The sequence below is a fragment of the Aythya ferina genome (genome assembly GCF_964211825.1).
Source record: "Aythya ferina genome assembly, chromosome: 12".
NCBI lineage: Eukaryota > Metazoa > Chordata > Aves > Anseriformes > Anatidae > Aythya > Aythya ferina.
Window position 1 is genome coordinate 20,221,172 of NC_140308.1, and position 23,234 is coordinate 20,244,405.

Sequence of the window (23,234 nt, forward strand, 5' to 3'; positions counted from 1 at the left end):
AACACAGATGGGGGAGTTAGGAGTCTTCTAACATTTAGCTGATACATTAGTGGGTAGTAATTCTGCTTCAGGGATGTTCAAAGTAGTTCATCTACCAGTTGGGAATCATTATGGGCACCGGTTCTGAGGATTAGATATGATAGAACAATAAGAGATTGTAGAAGTACCTCCTGCCACAGATAAATATTTCTTTGATACCTTTTAACAACTATGTCTCTCTTAAGGAAATAGCAGTTCGTATTATAGGTAGGATTCAAATGTCATAGACAAATATGACCAGATAATACGTATTTTGAAAATATGTAAAATATCATATCTTCTTTACATAAGCAGTACTGTTACTGTGTGTATTCTTGCCAGTTAGTTGATATGAGACAAGCTTGCTAAAACATTTGCATTTGTATTTCTGTCCTAGGTAAGCACATGCAACACTAGATCCTGGAACTGTTTTTATGCTATGACAAATAAAGCTATGCCTTAAAACTGTAAATTTATAATGGAGGAAAGGTAATCATGCTTTCCAGAAAGGGAAACCATAGTCAAAAAACAGGAGAAATCAACTATTAGTTTCTGTTGAGCTATGCTCAGTTGTTATCATCTGATTATTTTTACCCCAGCAACGTCACCTGGACAGACATTATTTTTTCCATAGTCTTTAAGTTAAAACATTTTCCCAAATGTACAAACAAACACCTAATTTCATTGCACTGCTGTCTGTGTGCAGTGAGATAAAATATGATTAGCTAGCTAAAAATGTGCAACTTTTCAATCAGTAGTTAATTCAGTCCCAGAACCATATTCATATAGGTTTGAAACAAAATTGACCTTCTTGCTTATGTAATCTGTACATACAATAAGTGCCTGATTCAGTAACAAGCTTCTCAATAATCTAGATTTTCTGAGACCCAGGCAAAGAAGCAAAATCTAGTATTCTTCTGCATAGAACCATCACCTGTGCACTGTTAATGCTCTGAGATTTCTGCATTTGGAAGAGGAAAAATTAGTACAGGGGACAACTTTCCCATGTTACGTGGAAGTCAAAATTCTCATGCTCAATTGCAGAGCCTGTGAGCAGAGAGCTGCAGGAGTAGGGAGGGGAGAACCCTTCTCCTGGACCTTTTGGCCTCCTTCACCATGGCTGCTGTGTCTCTGGAGTGCAGGAAGATTTGGGGCTTTACCCAGAACATAGGACTAGAAGATACTTGTGACAGTGGACCCTCTGGGCTGATGACGCACTGATGCACAAGAAGCCTTTGCGTCATGGGATTCCACTTTGCAAAGTGGATATGCCACTTTTTGTTTCCTGCCTTTCACAGCAGCTGTAGGCAACTAAATTATGGCTATGTCAGAAGACGTCCAGTGTCAGAAATGGGGTGGGATTTATCTTTAGTGCAGAAGAGCCTTTCCTGAAGATCCCATCAGGATAGGTGTGGAATATCAACAGATCTTAATGATACCAGGGAGCGAAAAAGTTGTTCTGTATCTTATGGAACCGTCTTCATTACTGAGAACCCAAGGGCATGTGGAAGCTTTTGGCTTGTCTTTGAGGTTGCTGTATTTTAAATACCCACTTCTACCTACAAACTGGAAAGGTTCGGTGGCAGAGTGAGGCAACTAGAAATCCACAGGTATTAATTTATCCATGGGTAAAATTTCATTTTACGTGCATACATGTTTTATCTTGGTAAAATTTAGGACTTCCTGGTCTTAGTTTTAACAAAAGTTTTGCCTTTAACTTACAATACCTTTCTTTACTTAAATGTACATTAAGAAGCTGAATTTCACTCTTCAGAAATGCCTCTAGATAATGAAAATCCTGTTACCGAACTCATTCTGTATTTACTGCATGTTAGTGAGTGTTTTGCTGTTAAAAAAAATACACTGGCATGTAAACCTGCACATTTGGTTGTATGTGCATGGGCAAAGAGAAACAAGTGGTTCACTCTTCCAGGCTGAAAGCGTTGCAAAGTGGGGGAATGCTGTCTTGTTGAATCTGTACCCAGATGGAGGTGGACTTGAGACAATGGTACTGGCAGAGGTGTGAATCCTTTCACCTCGCCTTAATGGGGTGTTAAATTAAGAACTTAGTTATGACTGTATAAACATTGTTAAGACAGTTGTCCACAGCACACAAAGCTAACATGAGTCATTGAACACATACATTTTACAGTATATTAAAATATTTATTTTGTTAGTGTGTAATATAATGGAACCTACTGGATTTATTTCTAAAATTTGGAATTATATTCTGTCTTTTAAATTACTGCTTAAGTGTTTAGTTTACTGATGTGTGGTATCATTTATAAATTCCTAGCTGTCGTATATGGCTTGTTTAGATTGAGCCTGATTTGTAGTCTTCAGAAATGTTTGTGAAGTACATTATAATTTTATTTTACTTTAAATATAGTTTTAGGATATTAGTATATATATACTGTTGAGCTGATTTTGAACAGGATAACTCCGAGAACTTTGCATGGTCTCAGAGTAGTAGGCTTTGCCTCTTGTACTATACTCATTGGCTCATATACTATTGGCTGCTCATGGCTTGGACTGGCGTACGCTTCGTTGGGTTAAAAACTGGCTGGATAGCCGGGCCCAAAGAGTCGTGGTGAATGGGGTCAAATCCAGGTGGAGGCCAGTCACTAGTGGCGTCCCCCAGGGCTCAGTACTGGGGCCGGTCCTCTTTAATATCTTTATTGATGATCTGGATGAGGGCATTGAGTGCACCCTCAGTAAGTTCGCAGATGACACCAAGTTAGGTGTGTGTGTCGATCTGCTTGAGGGTAGGAAGGCTCTGCAGGAGGATCTGGATAGGCTGCACCGATGGGCTGAGGTCAACTGCATGAAGTTCAACAAGGCCAAGTGCCGGGTCCTGCACCTGGGGCGCAATAACCCCAAGCAGAGCTACAGGCTGGGAGAGGAATGGTTGGAGAGCTGCCAGGCAGAGAAGGACCTGGGAGTGATGGTGGATAGTCGGCTGAATATGAGCCAGCAGTGTGCTCAGGTGGCCAAGAAGGCCGACGGCATCCTGGCTTGCATAAAAAGCAGTGTGGCCAGCAGGGCTAGGGAAGTCACCCTGTACTCGGCTCAGGTGAGGCCGCACCTTGAGTACTGTGTTCAGTTTGGGGCCCCTCGAAGCTGGTGAGGGGTCTGGAAAACAAATCTTATGAGGAGCGGCTGAGGGAGCTGGGATTTTTCAGCTGGAGAAAAGGAGGCTCAGGGTGACCTTATTGCTCTCTACAGGTACCTTGAAGGAGGCTGTAGTGAGGTGGGGGTTGTTCTGTTCTCCCACATGCCTGGTGACAGGATGAGGGGGAAAGGGCTAAAGTTGTGCCAGGGGAGGTTTAGGTTAGATGTTAGGAAGAACTTCTTTACTGAAAGGGTTGTTAGGCATTGGAATGGGCTGCTCAGGGAAGTGGTTGAGTCACCATCCCTGGAGGTCTTTAAAAGATGTTTAGATGTAGAGCTCAGTGAGATGGTTTAGTTGAGGACTGGTTAGTGTTAGGTCAGAGGTAGGACTGGTGATCTTGGAGGTCTCTTCCAACCTAGATGATTCTGTGATTCTGTGATTCATTAGCATAGAAAAATTAAGAGTCTTATCACAGAAGGTAGCCTTTTGTTTTGTTTTGAGAAACAGCCTGTATCTACCCAGGTGCTCGTGGAGGTGAGAGCCCTCAGATATAGCCCACACTGGCAGGTCTGATACATCTCTTTTCAAAGTGGCTGTGCATATGTGACTGATGTGTAAGTATGCAACAAATGCTTTGCATCCCAGCTATGTCAGCCTCGTTGCACATGCTAAATAGAGCTGTCTGTGTATGCATAGTAAACCCAACATGTCTGGAATGCATCAGACATGCTGGACATATGCAGATCACCTGCTTGTTGTGGGATTTAGAAGTTAGTAGATCGCTTCATTAGGTTTGGCAGGTTTGGGTCATGTAACTGAGCGACCTATAATGAACTGCTAACTGCAAGCCTGGTCCCATTTCTCTCCTCCTGTGAGGAGTCGTAGGAGTTCTTCATTCTTTGGTGAAGGAAGTTTCTCAGGTGGGAAGAGAAATGACTTCTCATGACTTCTGTTGGGAGAATATCCTCCGTGTAAAGAGGTTCATAGGAGAAAACCTGGAGAAGGTTCCTGAGAATGGAGCCAATGCATCCCTTTTCTACCTGGACTACTAATTTTACAAAGCAGAAGAGTATGACCTGAATGGACAATTCATAGTTTTTGACTGTTGTCCAGTCAGAAAGGTTTCCCAGATCTCAGATTACCACCTAAATTTGCTCGTCAGTCCATCAGGAACAGCCAAGGAAGAATCTCAGCTTTGCCCTAAGATACTTTGTGAAGTGAGTTAGTAGGTATCTTTACCTTTCCTATCAGACCTTTATGAGTTCAGGTACAGCAGGGATTTACATTTGTCCTAACTGGGCTTGTATCAAATGAATAACATCTCCTGATATGTGATCGTCCTTCTTCAGGAAAAGACCACTTCAAAAAAACAAAAATAAATTTAGAAATCAGGTGTACCTCCGGAGAGTCTGAGGGTGTGAAGAAGAAAAGGAAACAGAAATATGGCTGACAAGCTTATTTTTGCAACAGCATGTATATTTAGCCTGCATATTCATGTATTAGGACTGATCTCCAGACTTCATGATGCCCCATACACCATTTAATTTCTATTTGAACTCTTAGGCTGAAGTTCATATCAGAATGAAATTCACTCTTGTTCAGAGAGCTGGCACATGGCCTGTGAAGTCCCACTTCAGTACATTCGTTATTGTTTAACTCAATCTAGAAGTGCTGCACAGAGCCTTTGAGGGCTCCCAGAATTTTCTCCAGAGTCTGTTCAGCACCTTCTCTTAGGGAGTGAAATACAGAATCATTCAGGTTTTTAAAGTCTGTAGGACAGCTTTGGGGCAGAAGAGTTATTTTCCTTTAGATTCAGGCTTCAGATTTTGCTCATACCAACACACGTGCTTAATCCCACTCACACTCACACTTGCTTAATCCCATTCACATGTAACTTGGATTTTTTGTGTGTAATGACATTTGTTTTTATTTCTGTAATCTCTATATTATTTGCACAACTGCTGTCAAATTCTTGCCATGAAGGTACTGCAGAATAATTGCAGAATGCCTACATAAGTAATTTTTTTTTTTAATGAAATCAAGCCTTGTCTGCTTGTAAAATTATTTTTAGTCACTGCATAAATGGACTTCATTATATTTAGACTGCTACCAATTATTCACCTTTCCCATGGGCTAAAAAGGAAAAACACAACACAAAACCATTCAGTTGTAGCACTTTTGAAACAATAGTGTCCTTATTATTTTTATTTTGCAAAATCATGTTTTTGGAACCTTGGCATTTTGTGTTTGAGTCATTAATCCCATTCTTTAGAAGTAGTCAAAAGAGTTTACCTAATTGATAATATGAGCTCAGACATTGTGTTGCTGTTGATGTTGAGGCCCTGCAACTAATCTTTACTTGTGCAGTGCATTTCTTTCTACCACAGTTCTGTGATATTAATGGTGTATGGTAGTGAAAGAAATGTGTTTTATTCTAGAGTCTAACCCTGCTGTTATCAAAGTAACTTCCAGCTTATTAGCGACAAAGGACTTTTATCCTTTGTGCTGCCCTATTCGCCAGTGCTTCCTGAATTAAACTGCTGTTTCCTGTTCTTTATATGCATGACCACATCTGGGTAGCTTGCTCACAGCCCTGCTGCTTAATAACAATCACCTTCCCTTTCAGTCTCTGTTGATTGTTTCTAATTCACTCTGACAGATAGTGCCTGACAACTTGCCTGCATTTCCCTCCCTCCGTGACCTGAAGTTACTCACAGCACTTATATAGTCTGTCATTTTTAATATTTGATTTCATTTTAAGTTATGTGTTTTACTGAGAAGATGAAACCAAAAAAAAAAGGGGAGGGGGATAGGGGGGAGGCTAGTAATGGAACATAAATTTAACCCTTCTCACTATACAGGGCATACCATACAAAAGTCTTTTTATGTGTGTGCTTATGTGGCTATCTTTGGCTCTCTGTAATAATGCCATTGCTGTATTTTTGTATTTTTCGTGAGCATAAACCTGAACACTATATTCTTTCAGTTAACTGGAGCTTGATCAGTTTTTATGTAAGAACTTTTTTTTTTTTTTTTTTTTTCCTTCAAATGGCTTATAATTGGACAGCTTTCTCAGGGTTGGTATTAGGAGGAGCAGGAAGAAATGAGTTCTCATGGTATTTAAATGGATAGCTTCAACTAGGCTGTCAACATTTTTAATGTACCTTTCTTTTGCACTTATGTTTTTATTTGTCAGTGAATACAAATCAAGCTGACTCTCTAGAATAAAGCATGTGAGCCAGAATATGGCTGCTTTACAGTTGTTCCTCATTTCACTTAGATGAGAGGCCACAATATATGTAGATAGGTGGACAAAACTTTAAGATGCCATTCATCGTATGTCTCTGTCTCATGGACAAGTGTGTTATTCATGCTGTCACTAAAAAATTGACATTAGAGATAGAGGGGGGACGGAAAGTGAGTTAATCTGCTATGTGTGCTAAAGAAGCTATGGATTCCTGATTTTCAGGTTTACTTTTCTACTATTTCGGCTTTGTCATGCGTCTTAATGTCGTCATATACTTTGGCCACTGGCATATGTAAACAAATTGGATAATGTGGCTTGCCTGGAAGGACTACTGTCTACAGGCCATGCTTGCTGTACTGAGGGTAGAAGTCACATTGATTCTACTGAAAAATGAAAAAGAAAGGTTCTAAAATTCCAAGCTGTTGGTAATGTTGTCTGGTGTGACTCTGGTTGGGCAGCAGATGTTCATGTAGAGCTCGGTGTTGACTTGTTCAGGAGACAGCAACAGAGAGATGCTAGAAGCAGCAAAAATTATCTGTTACTTCAGTATGGAACTTGCCTAACCACAATTTCTAGTTGACTGCGTTCAGTGCCCAAGTTTCTTTGGAATTTCAGTCAGACCTACATCTTAAGTACAAGACTAAGTTGACTGAATTTGTATGATTTATAAATTTCATTGCCTATGCAATGGAAGAGTGATGTTGGATTCTGAATTTGCTTGAAAATTTGATTCCAGTCTTTCCTGTAGTCTGTAGATTATAAAAATATTTAATTTCAGGCTGTAATTAAAAATAAGTAAATCAGATTATGTAGGAATTTCAAGTCTTTGCAAAATATTTTAAACTTATTGGTCTGAGAAAGGCAAAATCTTCCTAGGCAGGGCTCCTGGTGGTCTGTATGTGGTTGTTAATGGTAGGCTTCTTCTGGGATGGATTGTAAGAGTCAAATTTATTTTAAAAATTGAGAGTATGTTTTTATGTTAAATAGTGTGTGTTTTGTTGTGTAAAAGTTGAGGGCTAAACTGTCATTGACTTCAATGGCAAAGATCCTAAAAGACCTGAAAATATGTGAGTTTTGGGAATAATTTATTTTGTTCACAAATTGTCTGGGAGCAGATAGGCATTTTCTCGTGTTGCTTTGTTGCTCAAAATTATTTGCAGTGTTCTTCATGGAGTAATGCTTGGGCTGCTGATTGTTTGCATTGTAAACAGTTTGTTGTAAATATTCACAATGTTGATGAGTTGCAGGGGTCATGTGCTGATGTCTGCATTTCTTCGTTGGCTGATAGACATAACTGGAAGCAGATGCCTATCCTAATATTCTCTAAAAGAAAATCTCTACTAAATAGACTAAAAACTCTGCTCCTCCTTGGGGTTTTGCTTGATTAGTGATGAAGATGATAAAATAACAGCTCATGCCTTCTTCCCAGCTTTGGGTGCTTCTGAATTTCTTCCTCTGAGTTGGAGCCCGTGCGCACTGGACGTGCTCCTGTCTCCATTGAGTGATGGCGGACCTCCTGGTAACCTTAGGAGAAGGTGGTTCCTCTGCCAGCGTGCTCCAACCTCCTTGCCCCGCAAGGATAGTGTGCCACCTGCTCCACAACACCCACTGAATCCTCTGCTAGCAGTCAGGTGGGATTTCACATGGCCTCAATGCCAGCCTGTTGCATCACCCAAGCCATTAGGAATTACCATGTTTCAGTGTTAGAGCTGAACGTACAGCTCACATTTACTTTGGCAGTCACTGAAGCTCCTTGTTTTTCCACATAAATGTTCTTGCTGGAGAGTCTGCTGCAATACTCAAAGATCAAATGCAAAAAGGGCAGGAGCATCAGACAGCAAAGAAACGTTTCCAACGTCAATAAATGTATGTGAGAAAAAGTTCTCTATCTCTTCATTTCTGTTACAAAGTAAAACTTTGTGTAGGTTCCAGTCAATGCAGTTTCTTTTCAGGGGCTGATAATTTCACTTATTTTTCCCAGACTATTTATGTTGAAGAGTACTAGACTGAATAAAGCTTAGATTATTGTTGCTCCGTTTCACTCTGGCAAAAGTGCTACCAGGGAGAGCGCAGGATCCTGGCTGTCCATGTTCCATTAGGGTTGTATTTAATTATGGCTCTTCCTTTTTCTCCAGGCACTCTCCAGCTTCCTGGACCACACACCAGAATGTTTTGCTGGTCACTGTTTTTTTTTTTTTTTTTTTTTTTTTTCCCCAGTCCTGCTGAGCACCCTCATTTCTACCTAAAGTGAATGGGAACTGCTGAAGCTCAGCACTCTCTAAATAAAGGCCCTTATTATCAATGTCACCGTTTGAGATAATAACTTGTGCCATGCATAAAGAGTGAAATCGCTGTGCTTTTTTAATTCCTTCATATGAGATTTTGCTGCTCTTTACTTTTCTCTACTGCTCAATGGTCCAGCATGGCTTTTGAAATAGGCGATGCCTTCTCTAATTAGGCACCATTGCAGTTACTGATGGATTCAGACAATTTTGTGCTCAAAGTTAATGAATGTTGGCTTTGATCAGCCTCTGACTGTGATTGGTAGCAATAGTTTTATCCACACATTATGCAAGTTGCCCAAACCTCTTGGTTGTACAAAATTGAGCTAACAGTCTTAGAGGAAAAAAAATCAGCTAAGTGAGCTATTGTTAGAATGCACCATGTGCAAAGAATCCAGCCTGTCTGAATAGAAAAAGGGATGCAAGAAAGCTTAGGAAACCCTAAGTGTTTAATTTGAATCTTAAGTATTTGGTGAAAGGTTGTGCTGCAAAAGCTGTACATTCAATTGGATTGAGCACATGTGTCTTCCTCCTGCAAAAGCCACTTGGCTTCCTGTCCTGGCTCTGCTACCCAATCACTAAGTGATGTTCTAGAAAAAAGTGTCAAGCTCAAATAATCAGGCTGCCTTTAATGATCTCTGCAGCCATCTCCGTCTCCTGTCTGTGCAGAGTTTATAGGTGCCAGGTATATATGTCTGTCCCACACCTCTCCACGCTGCGGCTCTCTGGGATACGTGCTTGCTGCATCAGAGCTCACACAGAGCAAAGTGAACCTGTGTGACCACTGTACTTGTGCTTTCTCTGTAGGGTTTTTGATGAATTTGCATTAGGTGATTATCCCCTTATGCATGTCTCAGAAAGGCAGGTAACTCCACATTGTCAGTTTTCCATCTGTAGCATGTGGATAATTATACTTTCCTGCCTCACATGGGTGTTGTGAGCACTAATTAGTTAATGTCTTTTCAACACTTTTATCATACAAATACTAAGCAGTTATTGCTATAATTATTATTATTTCATATTATTTTGTTGTTCTTCAAGTAAGTGATTTTGAGCACTCAGTTATATCTGAATATTTGAAAGTATAACTTCACATACATTAAATGACAATGTTTTGGTAATGCCAGTGGGTCAATTTGAAAGACTGATGCATGCTTTTTGCTTGTCAATTCACAAATCCACTCTGGAGCAGAGTTTTCTTTAAAAATGTGCCTCTGAAACAACTGGATCATCCCACCAAACACAGAAATCCAGAGTCTGTAATATAATAAGGCATAACGCAGTTTACATTAGTTGATTAATGCTGCATGCTTTGAGTGTGCTATGAGCACTGGAAAAAACTTGGTTGGCTAGAGGGAATATGGCTTTGGATATCAATGGTTGAACTACAGCCGTGTGAATTCAGCAATGTGGTATTCCTGAGTTTGTGCCAAAATCTCTGGACTTCTGTAGACCTTTACGTTCTCCTGAACTTAAGTAAAATTTAAGTAAACTGTAAAGGGGAAAAATAACAAATAAAAAACCAACCAAACAAATCCCTCAAACCTTAAGCAAAAGGTATGAAAGAGATGAAGTCATCATATTTCCTTTGATTCAAAGTAGAAAGTACGCATCTGACAAGGGTGATCCAGGGGATGGTAAGCCTGGTCAGAACGCTTCCTCAGTTACCAAATCCAGCTCTGACTTTCCCTTGGCCTCGGGGTTTTCTGTGAAAGATTTAAACTGCTCCATATTATATAACTTTTAAGTCTCTAAATCCTGTCCTTAAACACAAGCTTTTCCTCGGAGAGGGGAAATTGTGATATGGGGAAGCTTCTCCCTGCAGATGGAGGGTCCACTTTCCTTAGCAAGCTCTATTTTTCTGGACTACTGTGGAAACCTTTCCATAGTCTGAGGATGGTACAGAAAGATAATGGTATGAAGGATAAATTTCCCAGGCAGAAGGCACAGACATGGGAGTGAAATTCTTATTATGTATCGGCACTTGAAATTGGATACAGAACAAAGTAGATCTCTGGCAAGCATCTGAAGAACTGATTGATTATGGAGCACCGTGAGGGGAAGGAGAGGAGGCTGGCAGGTAGGGATGGATGAGCAGGGAACTATAGGAAGCTGCAAATCTTCAGCCTCTCATCCACAAAGACCAGGAAAAAGGAATGCAGCTCAAACCTTAAGCCATCTTTTTCCTGGAGCCTCATAAGAATCCATGAAAGCATGACTGTAATTGGATTAGAGTTTGTGTGGAGGCACACAGCCCCTTTGCAGATGTCCTTGACTTGCTATCTGATTTCCTTGTGGGGCAGCTATAAATTTTGCTGGTGAGGAGAGGGCCATCATGCTAGGCTGTTGCTGGAGGCTATGCTTTCCAGGGGAGCACCTTTGTGCTGCCCCCAGGCCAGTTTCCTGCTCTATGACCATGTGTACGATCAAGGTGGTTGGCTCGTCCTAGACCAGGTTGTCTGCTCTGTGGGGCATGTGATTGCACAGGGCAGGGGGCACACTGTGGACTTGGGTATGAGAGACATGTGGAGGTCTTTTAGTGGTGGAGAGAGAGAGAAGGTGGGATGGGAGAGGGAGGAGAACTGGGGGTCAGTTCCATGTGGACAGGCCTGCAAGACCTGCCAGGTCAACCCTCTCAGCAGAAGGCAACGACTGCCCTGCTCAGTTGGATGGATCACACCAGGATTTCTTTCCCTCTGAGCTTTTCCCATGGGGTTTTCTGTGGGAAGGTATGATCTCTGTACAATAAGCTATCAGCCTTGTGACAGCTATATAACACCTAGACTGGTTCACCTGCAAATGGGGTTTTCAAGGCTTCTTCATTCTAAGGATTGTCTGGGAGTGACTATGAGAACAGAAATACCCTTTACTGAGGGACATTTTGAAAATGTCTATTTGTAGAGTAAGGATGCTGTATCTGATGTGGATAAATAATGTAGGAGAGTCTTGCAATTCCTGTGTAGAATTGGTGAGAATTTCTTGCAGAATTGGAAACACTGTTACAAAATTCTTAGGCTTCAGTAAATTCAGCTTTAAGAGTGACTTTAAGTCTACAATTAGGATGGGAATAATTAAATACAGAAAGGATATATAATTTTGAAATGTGACAACTCTTTTCTTGTAGTTGCTTGTGCTTGCATACATACCACAGTATTTTATGGTTTGCACCTGAAGTTACTTACGCACTATGCCCAGCAGCTATATGAATATCCATTTATGTGACTTTATAATCAGTTTATTAGGGTTTTAGTGCCTTGTTGCTGTTATTTTTATCAGCCTAAGCTACAAGAAGTTAATTTGAGTAGTTTCATAAACTAAGTTTGAAAGAAGTCCATTCACCTAAAGCTAAGAGTCTATGGATACAGTCCAGTCCTGCTGAAGTAGTGGCAGTTTTTTTCTTCTCTTCAAGGAAGTCCCAATATAAGCTTTAGTGTTGTGGATTTTAAAGTGTTAATTTTGTAATGATTTTTATAGTGTAGAGATGTAACATTTCAGTAGACCAACAGATATCTCTGCAGGGAAAAAATAGGTAAGATTTAGAGCAAAGAATCATTTTTCTGGTCCCTTTCCTCCCCCCCCCCCCCCCCATATTAACTGGTATGAGAAAAAAACTATCACATCTCTAACACTTGTCATTCTTAGAATAGACTATCACAGTTCCAACAACACACCTACTACATACAGTAAACAATTTATTTAATTGATGTCAGAATTATATGCTATTAAAAAAAAATAAATGCATGAGTGGGATTATCTGGAGGGAAATTTTTTAGTACATACAATTATAGCAGGCAAAATTTATTAAGAGGCCATCATCAATACCTCATTTTGTAACTGTGACTATGTGATGTTTTGTTGTGGTAAATAAGCATGAATAAATTGCCAACTTTCCTATGCATTCCAAACATGATATTGTTGTGTGCCCGTGACATAAAATAGCTGATCATCCTACTAGAAAAACAAACCAAACCCAAACTCCATTAATTAAGCATGTACCTTTATCTTTTCTTAATGTTTTAACAGTTTTAGGAGGGGACAAATTGTGTAGTAATATCAACGAACAGAGCTGAAGTGGCCCACTTTTAGTTTGAGTGAGAAACATTGTAATAGATTGAGCTGCTATTATAGAAAGTTTATTATTATTGGTATATAAACTAGCTGGGGGCTTAAACACAGAGCAGCTGGGTAATTTGCTAGCTCCTGGATCCGATTAAAAAAATCTATGTTCTGTCCACAGTAGGGGAATGGTCATAGCTGAGAAACTACTATATTTTAGATAGACACACCTGTGGCATGTTCACTATTATAATTTGTGTAGTCTGTAGAAAACATTAAACCCTCTCATTACTGTCTTACATAAGACAGGCACTTCAAGCAGTTCCACATTTATCTGAGATTACCAGTTAAACTCATTAAAAAACAACTAGGGCTTGTTCACTGAATTGTATGTTTTCAGGATTTTGGTGTGCTTCGTGACTAACAACAGTATGTCTTTGATTAGGGAGATGACATTCTTTTGGGAAGGCTTCTGACTTTCGGAGTTTTTGTAAGCTGGGTGTATCTTGGGTGACAGGTATTTTGTTAGCTCTTAGACTCTTTGTTGGTAAAGTTAAACTTCTGAAACTGCAATCTCTTTTTTTCATTTGAGGAAGTAATGCACCATTAACACTTCAGGTTCTAGCCAGACTCAGGTTCTGACAGCAATTACAGGTTACTGATGGAAAAAATTGTTTGGAAACCTCCTTATCATTACTGTTTCCCTTTTGTTTATAGCAAGTAAGTGAGGGAAAGAAACTTAGATTTGTAACCAGGTAGCTGTACATTGTGCTTCTCACCACCAGTGTCCTGGTTTCCTTCTACTGTTTTTTTTTTTTTTGTTGTTGTTGTTTGTTTGTTTGTTTGTTTGTTTTTCTGTTTTTCACACTCTTTAGCATTAAGTTGCATGCTTGTTGCAACCTACTAAAACCTTGTATGTGCCTTTGACCCTGTGAGTAAACATAGTCAATGCGTGGTTTCACTGGGGTCAATGGAGTGATGTTTGTGGATTCCTCTGCTCAGAAATGTAAGTGCAGTCAGGATCCCAGCTGAAAGTTGCAAGCTTTCCTAGGACAGTGGCTAGTTTTGTCTAGTATGCTAGGAAGTTATCATCTCCTTAGCCACAGTGCACGGTTCCTGATCTGAATCTGGCCAATATCAGCTAAGATATGCAGGCAGCACTGTAATACAAGTAAGAATAATAATGGTATTTAACATTGCTTTTTTCATAAATCAATCAAAGAAGTCAAAGCAGCAGGCATAACTAATATTCCTTACAGTCAGATAGGGCTACATCTCTTTCATAAAAAGTGTTTTTCTGCAATATTTAACCATTGTTGGCAACAATCATCAATATTAATCCTTAACAGCAACATGATAACCAAGCTAGCAGATAAAATGGCTGTTAAAAAAGTAGGAAAAAGAGGAATAATAGGATTGTGGAATTTTAATATTCTCTAGCTATTTATTAAAAAGTGCTTATTTTGTATGTGTTTATTTCTAATAATCAACTATAACATTACTTTGCAAAAAACTGTAATTGCTTCTTAATTTCAAATCCCAGTTCCTTTGTGCTGTATACAAAGGTAGGATATTTCTGTACTTATTGTTCACAGCACTCTGTGTAAAAAATCACGTTCATTTCAAGAAGCTGTTATGGTATTGATTCTGGTAAAGACTTCCATTAACTGACCAATCTAAATCTCATAAGTGATGTCAGGATAGTTATGCATTTGCTTGGTTCAAGTATTCAGCCATTATGTTAGAATGCAGGCAGTGTCTGAATATGGCTGTTAAATTATTTCTAAATACCGAACCAGAACAGCTTAACAGTTCTGCAGTTTGAGACTGACACAAAAATGACAATCTGCCACCTCTTTGTTTTTTAAATATTAACGTTGTATTGGGATAGTATTTTTGGAGTAAAAACCTGTGGCATGAGAGGATAAGTGACATAAACAAAGGCAGCTGGGCTGCATGAAATAATGGAACAATAAGGCCCTTACAGCCGTTCTCATCACTCCAGTATGTTAATTAGCATTCTGTTGTGGCCGCAACACTGAAAACATGTAATCTGTATTGGTGTACTGTACAGCTGTGAACACACATTCTTTTTTGTTAGTCCCTAGAGTTAGCCTTGCCATTGGCATATGTGTGTGGGCCAAAAGTCAAACCAGCACCACTAAAATACCACACTACAGAAGCAAAATATATTTTCTTTTATTTATTTCCACCGTAACCTGTGATGTAATCTGGTTACACAGCTTCTGTTTTACTTCTGTTTTTTTTTAAACAATATTCTGTGTGTGTATGTACATGTGTACGTATGTGCATGTGGGCACATATTTGCATGTGCCTGAACAGGAGCATATATAGAGCCAAAATAATAATCTGAAAAAGAAGTGATTTAGGAAGATAAAATGTTCTATAAATAAATAAAAGCTTATTCCTCAATAGGACAGTTTTAAAACTCTGTCAAGAGGAACATTACAGCTATATTTTCTTTCTTTGTGTGTGTGGAGAAAAGAAATCTAGTTCAATATTTTTATTCTTAATTTTATTAAAGAATACAGTTTAGAACTCAGCAGTGCTTTAATGAATTCAGCTGCACAGGCATGGCACATTTACATTATTTTGATACAAACATGTCAAAAAACAGTGAAAGTAAAACTGAAGAAATGTGATTAAGGAAAAAAAAAGTTTGTCATTTATTCTGCCTTCTAAAAGAAATCGTACTAAAGTCAGGATCTCAGACTACTTTGTGCACGTTAACCTTAGCTGACCAGGGGTTAGAGAAGACCACCTAAAAAAGGTTTGATCAAGTGGAAATCATTCCCCATCTGAGGAGACTGGTATTTCTCTGTAGTGCTCCTGTAATTTAAAAGCACGCTGACCTAATGCACAGGTATTTACCTAGAAAAAAAATGTTACCTTTTAGATCATAAATTAGATTTAAAATTAAGAAATATGATTTCTATCTATTTCCTCTTAAATGTACATTTACACAGTGAATATTCACTTGTCAAAACTGTTTGCTGGTATCCATTTATTACTTCATTGTGATGATTTCTGTACTCACAAAAAATAAGAAGTAGGAAAAATTTCTCTTAGAAAATAACTTGCAATGCTCTCGGGTGAATACATCCTTTATCCGTACTCAGATGATAAGAGTGAAGGCTTCGCTTATATTTCTGTACTAATCTACTTCAAACTTGATCTTGAAAAATTACCCTCATTGCACAAAGAAAATACAGCATTTAAGTCACCATGCTGATCAAATTTGTTTCTGCTTTTTGACTGTGGAGGGAACAAATTGTTTGGTGATTCTGTGATGTGAACCAGCGTTCACTAGGGAACTGAGTAAGTTTTTTTGTTGTTGTTGTTTAACCACTTTAATTCCTTCCCAAGTAGATTGTAACTCTTAACAAGAGAGATACTTCATTATAATATCATATTTTTATATGAAGTACTGAAAGTTTATTTTAAAGCTTAATACTTTATATTGCTATTGATAGCATGATTTTAGAAGAGAAGTATCAAATATTTAGATTTCATGCTTTGCATTACTGTTTTTATGGAAATAAAAATCAGGAATGCTGCTTTAAAAATTAAATTTCTGTAGAAATAAAATACAGGCTATCAAAATAGGAATAAGAACAACAACAAAAATGTTAGTAGCTGTCTCTGAATTTGTCTTCATAGTGGTAAAAGTATATAATTAATAGAAGAATTTTAGCTCCAGATGTGGCTATACTATAATAGAGCCTTATAAATGCTACAGAAAGAAAAATTGCTTGGAACGAATGAGAACCAAATCAAGAGCACACCTGGGTTTGACAAAGATTGCATTTACTGACTGCTGTGCTATCACATTACAGAGAAAGACCAAGTCTTCGGGAGCAGCTGTAGAGAAAGGCCTGGCAAATCTGCATGCAAATAGCAGCACATTGTTAACTTAATCAGATGCCGAGGAAAAGATGTGCCAGACCATGAGGATGATCTATAAACAAGTACAGAGTCCAGAGAGATTGCGAAGGCTAGGCAGATTAAAAAGGTATACCACAAGGGTTCTGTCCTTGGGTCAGATTCTCATCTTTTATGTTGCCTGAAGGTTACTGCCATTCAAGCTAACTTATCACAGTGTTTGTTATAGCCCATTGTAGTAAATTTGTCAAATAGTCCCCGATTTGTTCTTTGCACAGATATAAATAATTGCATATTATTTTGGGAGTTTGGTAGCTCTTTGTTCCTTGGTGGTAGAGATGTGGGTATTATTTTCTGAAGGAACAGTGTGTGATTTCATAACTCCTATTAAATAATATTACTGTATAAATGTCTCAGTGTAGTGAGATAAGAAATAGTGCAATATACTGTATAAAGAGACATATCTTCTATTAAAAGAAAATCTTTCTTATAAACTGAAGTGCCCTGACTACAACTGTCTTAAGAATGTTAGACACCTGCCCTTCATACCATTGATATTAACAGGAACATATGTTTAAAATCTTCTCTAAGTCTAATATCATAAAAAAATAAAGAAGTAATACTATTTAATCACCCACTGCTTAATAGTGCCTTAGTTGTTTACTGCCATTGCACTAATTGCTCTCTACTAATGTGTTTTTGTGTGATTTCCAGTAGTGCTAAAAGAACCAAGATCCATAAGCAATTAAATGTAGTGTTTTTATCTTAAAAAATATATCTACTGTAGACTAGCAAATGAACAGTGGTATTCTTTAAAAAACAAGAGAGACTTGGCAGTTGCATAGCTGCAGAGTAATAGGTATTTTTCATTGCATCTTTTCCACAGTGACATTGGAGTAATCTTTATGAATAAGCAAACTGCATAAAGCTGAGCATTTTATATTATATTATGGGCCAGAATCTCCTCTCATACTGTTATAAATCAGGTATAACTTTATTAAAGAGAGAGGAATTGCCCCCATCTAAAAGTAGACTCAGGCCTTTTGTTTCTGCAAATGGATTTCTTTTTTTTGGAAAATGCAACTTTTAAAATCTGAAATACAGATGCATCTCACCCAAGCACACATGCATAAATATTTCAGTTCTACCTTCTGCATGGAGAACCACATGCAGGGCCAGGCAGCAGGCAGTGGGGCCGGGCAGGCAATCCGAGTCAAAGACAGTGCTTTGGATCCTCAGCTGGATCATTCGGAGCACGACAGAAATGATGTGCAGAGACTTGTAGGAGAGAAAGCAACACCAGTTACATACTGTAGCATCCTCTGCCAGAGGGTTAATTGAGTAACGTTGTTGGCTCCAGAAGGAGCTTGCTGCCTGAGACAGGGCACTGCAGTGGAGACTGTGAGGGTGATGGAGGTGAGGGGAAATTGGACATAATAGCATTAATAATAATAATTAAAGACTAAAAGTAACAAAAGAACACATAACTAATACACCAGTCTCTTGCTTTTTATTACAAAATTAATATTCATATGAATGCTATCAGAGCTATTCAATATTAAGCTGGTAAGACAAAAGCCACACTGTACTATATTATACAGCATATTACACAATGTTTGTTTCTGTGGATTCTGACCATCTTAGAGCAAACTAACAGCACCACCAAACACTCTGTTTGCAGGTCTCCAGCACAAGGCCCTCAATCAGCACAGGATCCACAGACCCACAGAGTGGCAACACACTTCACTTTATATGGGGGGAGGTAATGAGATCAATTAGATCCTCATCCATTGAGCTGTAGACAGCTGTTGGTGCATAATAATCATCATTAGAGGTGGGTGAATGTGGGATACTGGATTTGCCAGGCTACCCGCAGGTATTCTAAAAATGCCAGGCTTAACTCTTGAGTATTTTGAGTACTTGAGGCCAGCGTTTTCTCTGAAGTCTCTCCTGGGACTACTGATCATAAAAGAAGATAAAGGTACATCTGAGAGCAAGGACAGCTACAAGGCTGCCAGGCTGTTTTCGGGGATGGAGAAAGTTGAGCAGATAAACCCTGTCATCTGTTCTGAAAACACTGCCCTCTTCAGGGCCACATGGAGCCCGTGGGCAGTGAATCCCAGGGTTAGCCACCATCTGAATTCAAACCTTCATCAGCCATGCTCATCATCCAGTTTCTTCTCTCTCGATGATAGTTTCATGATAGGAATTGCAGCCTTTTCCGATTTGGGTGGACTCTCTTTGGTTCATCCCATACTTCAGTGATTATCTATTACGTGTTCCCCTCCTTCCTTTTTTTAATACCAATACAACCAGGTTATGTGTTAATGAAGTTGGGCTGTTTTGAATTATAACAACAAAAGGTCTGATATTGATGTTGCTTTTTGGATAGTGGGTAATGTAGCCTTCTTAGTATTTAATTTTGAGCCTTTTAACCACGTCTAGGCTTTATAAGCACCACCAGAATGTCCAGCAAACACGGTCAGTGTTGTAATCAGCATCATTCCTAATTATTAATTTTAGGATTTTCTTTGAAACCTCAGTAAATGCTTGCTGCATTAAATACTTATATGTTAAAAACATTATAAAACCCTCTTACTTGATGCTGTTATTCATATACATCCTTGCAATTCCATATATTCTGCACTTCATACTAATTCTTGTAACCTTCATAATTCTTGTAATTAGGAGTCTTATTTTAGGAAGTGGATGCGGCCATTCCAGTAGAATAAATATGATACATATCATTACTGTTTACTTTTCTGTTGGCAATGTAAGTAACAATCCACTTCTTTTGGTGGGCTTTCTCATTCATTCATACTCCTTAACATGGGTGTGAGTTTCCAGTGTGAAATGGTGGTATCTCACTGGTTAAGTCATATTAGTATGTATAGGAGTTTAATAAAATCAGCCCAGCAGTCATAGGGTAGTAGAAAAAAGAATGAAAGCAAATATATGCAAGAGAGAAATTGTGTGTGAGATGAGATCATCTGAATCCTAATCTGAGTTTTTTGACAAGTCTTCCGGCATGGCTTTGTGTCATGTACTGCTGCTGTCTGATTTCTGTGTCTAAATCTATTCCTGATGTCAGTGGGTGTAGCTCTGTTGCAGCTGTACATGTATACATGAGCAACAAATTTGGCCCTATTTTGGAAAATACTTATGTACCCTGTAGGTTGCTGTGAGGATTAATTTGTTAATATTTGTACAACACTCTGAATATATAAAGTGCTATGTAAGTGTTTAGTAGTATTAAGTCCCCATGAATCACTTATTTGTCCTCAGTATCAGTGCAGAACGTGGTTTTTGCTCTTATGGACTAGTAGAGCTTAGAAAGGAAGAAAAGGAAACAGTTGCTATAGTTTCAGCAACTGGCAAAACAAAGCAACTGGCAAAATGTGCTCTATTCTACATGCACACAGATAATATTTGGGTAGATGGTCACACAGTACCAGTGTACAAATATTTATCTGTTTGTGAAGAGAGTATCAGGCTTTATTGCCCAATGATGCAAACTGTTATTCTTGTAAACATCGCTGGTTTTCTCATATGTATAAAGACTATTTTTAAGACTAACTGTATGTGGGAGAAGAATCCATTGTATTTTATTAGATTAAATTGACTATACTGGTTTTATGGCCTAGCACTTTTTTGGTATATCAACTAGTTGACTGCAGATTCAACCACATGGTGGTCTTTCCTTAGATTTGTTTTCATGATGTGTGTAAAAACAAATTAAGCCTGTGCACTTAAAACATTGAATATCTGAGGCAATGGCTAGATAGAAAGTAATAGGAATTTCTCAGTTCTGTTTGATAGTGGCACTGTCATCATCAGTTTGGTTATAGCAGCTGCTCCTTTCTTACTGGTCAGTTTTATTTCCTATTCTCAGATACCTTCCTCTAAATGAAAGAGATTAAGACAGCCATCTTCTTGAAATCTGGTAAAATGTGGCAGATGAAAGAAGACATCAAGCCAGGCATTCTGTCTGGCATGGCTGAGCTAGGGTTCAGACACTACTTTAGAGATTTCACCGTACGCATATATATCAGTAATGAAGTATCATGAGACTAAGTATCAGTATCAGCTGGGGAAGAGCCAACAATGAAAATGTGTCTTGGACTGTGAAATTTCAATGCATTCATTAATCAGAAAGCATGCTACCTTCCTGATTCTGGATTATATAGGCTGTTCTCAGGCTCAGCAGGGGAAGGAAGTATGGAAACCCCACAGGTGCAAAGCAGCATTCCTTAAATTGCCTTAGGGTGGCATGGTGCAATTTAACATTGGGCATGGTGCCTGCAGAACATAGCAGAACCTGGGCGTCAGGTTCTGATCAAGTACATTAATTTTGTTTCTACTTTTGAATTTTAACTAGTACCTTGTTCTTATAAGTAATCACGTTGTTGTTTTGTGGAACTGAAAAGAGGAAGATCATCAACATGAGAGAGAGATTTGGCAGGAGAATGTGAAACCTTCAAGTTTATCTATCATCCCTCTAAGACGTAAAAGAACATATAGTAAGAGCAGTGATGTGCATTCAGCATGAATGGTGCCATGTGTCTTCTCCTCTCCCTATACCAAAGTTATGAAATATTTTAGTCACAACAGTCAGCAGTTGTTATGAACCAAGCAACATTATGGTTTTAACTGGTTACAGGTTACAATTACACAGATTACCACTGTGAGGAAACTTAATTCACAATAGTTTCTTAAGGTTTTTGCCAACTACAAGAATTGAAAGAACAAGAGTTCTTTTATGTCCTTCTCCTGTCACTCTTCCAGTATAATTCCAGTCATTCATCTCTCCAACTCAGAAACATTTAAAATTAATCTAAAGGGGGAGTTGATCATCACCAAATAATTATAATCAGATGCAAGATTTGAAACACAGTTTCCCAAGGTGATGCAGTTATTCCCAGGTGTCAAAGCAGATCAACCTTTTCTCCCTCCTCTCTGTATCTGGACATGGAGGGCAGCTGGAGCCTGACCCTGAAGTACAGTAATGTATTATGGTAGTTTGGTCATGTAAGAAATGGAGCAGGATGGAAGCAGGTGACATCTCCCAGTGTCTAGACCTTGTTCTTATAAGTAATTAACTCCATTGTGTGTCAAAATGTTGTCAGCTATGATTGAAGCTGGCACTTTTGTGGTCCATACTGTCTGATTTTTGGATAGGCAAAAACATCCATCTTGTGGCTGAGTAAACCTTCTCTCAGGTGGCATTCAGGTTTTTCAATATACCTTCTTCCAAAGTAGAGCAACATCCATAAAATACAAGATTGAAAGATACAACACATGATAAATTAGAGTTTCAAATGGTACTGTTGCCCTAAATGAAGAATCCTGAATTTTGTATTTAATTTGTCTACTTGTTCAAAGATTGCATGTATTGCATATGAGGTATTCTGTTGTATGTAGATACTCTCCATTGGTCATCTCAGGCAGTCATGGCTGTATAAGGATGGCATTGAGATACCTGATGTTTATGAAGTCAACAGTAAACTATGCATCCTCCCCAGTTTTGGGGGGTAAGTAGCCTTTGTTAAGCATGACTGCTACATACATCCTTTGAAAACATACCATTGCTAACGTCTGCGAGGATGCAGCTGTGGAAAGCAAATATAGTGAATGGGCCTTCCAAACTTCTGGTACTTCAGAACTGTTTAATAATTGTCACAGAAGCATAGCCTATTTAAAACACAAAAAATGAATTAATGACTATTTATTACTTTTTTCCGATTATTTTGTTGCTAAATGTGTTTCTGTTAGCAGAAGCACCTCTGAACAGTATCATATTGCTTCTTTTGTTGATCTGGGACTTGTAAGAGGCTAGATCATTATCAGTCATTTTGTAAATATTTGTTTCTACTTGCAGATACCCGTTTGACTGCCTTTACTTTTCCTGAAGTTTCACCCAGGTTGTACCAAGTAAAGTCTCTTAAAGATGCTGCTGGCATAAATTTTTCATCTGGGCTTTCTTCCTACAGACAAAATAAATTTATTTGCAGCACTCTGGACAAAAGAGAGCCACTATCTAACCCTGACCATTTTGACATCACAATGCACTAAGTCCAAATTTTCTGCTCTCAGCAATCCTGTAGTCCAAAGCAACAGTCATTTTTTTTCTTCCTGTAGCTGTGACACAGACTGAATTCCCATCCGTTATCTTCACAGAAAGTGATGGCTCGTTTTTCAAAGCACTGATTGGCAAAAATTTTGTGGATGACTGTTTTTGATGATGATTATTTTTGTAGATGGGTTATTTGCCGTACTCTTCAAGTGCTCCCTAGGCTTTGACTCCTGATGTTGTCCAGGCAATTCAGCAGGTATACCATAGCCTGTTTAACTGGTCTCATGGGAGACTGATTGCCTGCTCACTCACCTAAATTGGTATTAGTGTAGTGTGTGGAGTGGAAAGACTTTCTTCAGTTAATGCAGTATGTTCCAGATCAGGGGTTTTACATTTTTTCTGTTTTACATGGTTTCCCTATGTAAAAGCTGCTGTTGCTGGGTGACTACTGGCATTCTGCTGGATAACTTTAGAAAGCTATAACCTGGCTGAATAGATCATGTCACAGCTCTAAACATTAGAGGTAGAATTGCATCCGGTGTC

At 38.7% G+C, this 23,234-nt stretch overlaps 1 protein-coding gene across 19 annotated transcripts in view; it reads left to right on the forward strand.

Moving 5' to 3' along the window:
* ZNF536 (zinc finger protein 536) overlaps positions 1-23,234 on the forward strand; it is a 353,866-nt gene that overhangs the window by 113,881 nt on the left and 216,751 nt on the right. The gene's annotated exons all lie outside the window — the stretch shown is intronic.